This window comes from Panthera pardus, unplaced genomic scaffold (assembly GCF_024362965.1).
Source record: "Panthera pardus isolate Hobbes unplaced genomic scaffold, ASM2436296v1 HiC_scaffold_8, whole genome shotgun sequence".
Taxonomy (NCBI): domain Eukaryota; kingdom Metazoa; phylum Chordata; class Mammalia; order Carnivora; family Felidae; genus Panthera; species Panthera pardus.
Window position 1 is genome coordinate 56,017,738 of NW_026527013.1, and position 958 is coordinate 56,018,695.

A 958-nucleotide genomic window follows, 5' to 3' on the forward strand; every position below is an offset into this window, starting at 1 on the left:
TCAAAGACACTTTGCCCGTGGCAAAACAGTGCAACAGTCAAGATTCTCATCTATATTCGCCTGACTGCAGAGACAGTGCTCAGGAGAGCAATGGGAGCCATGAGTTTTTAGTTTTAGGGGGCATGGGGGAGGCACGCCCTCTTTCTGAACCTTCTGAGGAGGCCAGAGGAGCGTGGATAGGAACGCATGGCTAGCTCTACTCCAAGGGATCACATTCAGGACCGGGATTTCTGTGGTACCAGGAAGTCCTCAGCCCTCTTAGTGGGTCCTCTTGGCATAGATTTATCTGGAGTCTGATGACTATGGACAGAAAGTAGAAAAATGAGTGTGCTCGCTTTGGGGGCACATATACTAAGGTTGGAACAGCACAGAAATTAGCATGGCCCTTGTGCAAGGGTGACACACGAATTCGTGAAGTGTTCCATATTAAAAGAAAAGATAAGAAAAGAAAAAAGACAGTAGAACAATGAGGTGGTCCAAAGCATCTGTTTTCCTTCTATCAGAAACAAAAATTCCCCAGCCAGAGGCCTAAACAACAAGAAGTCTATCTTCTTTTCACTTGGGGGAAAAACGAAAGCCCAGAGTTGCCTTCTGGGCTGCAAGGGCAGCTCACCCAGGCCGGTGAGTCCAGGATCCTCCTAGTTTTTCATTCTGCTGTTCTCAAGATGGCAGCCCGAGGACCACAAAGAGGGGAACACGCAAGGGACGAAGAACCTGTGACTTCCACCTACATCTCAGTGGCCGCCACAGAGCCATGGCCACTCCTAGCAGCAACAGATGCTGGGATCTGTACGTTTTTAAGTCTGTCAAAAGACAGAAGTTTTGTCTCATGATAACTGATGTTTCTTATTTTATTTTATTATTTATTTATTTTTTGTTCAAGTTTTTATTGAAATTCCAGGTAACATAAGGTATTATATTAGTTTCAGGAGAATTCAGTGATCCATCACTTCCATAG

The 958-nt window shown here is 45.2% G+C and overlaps 1 non-coding gene across 1 annotated transcript; it reads left to right on the forward strand.

Moving 5' to 3' along the window:
- Nucleotides 1–327: 327 nt before the first annotated feature.
- LOC128775756 (U6 spliceosomal RNA) lies at nucleotides 328–431 on the forward strand. The gene has a single exon (XR_008420735.1). It is a non-coding gene; the product is annotated as a U6 spliceosomal RNA (small nuclear RNA).
- Nucleotides 432–958: the final 527 nt, after the last annotated feature.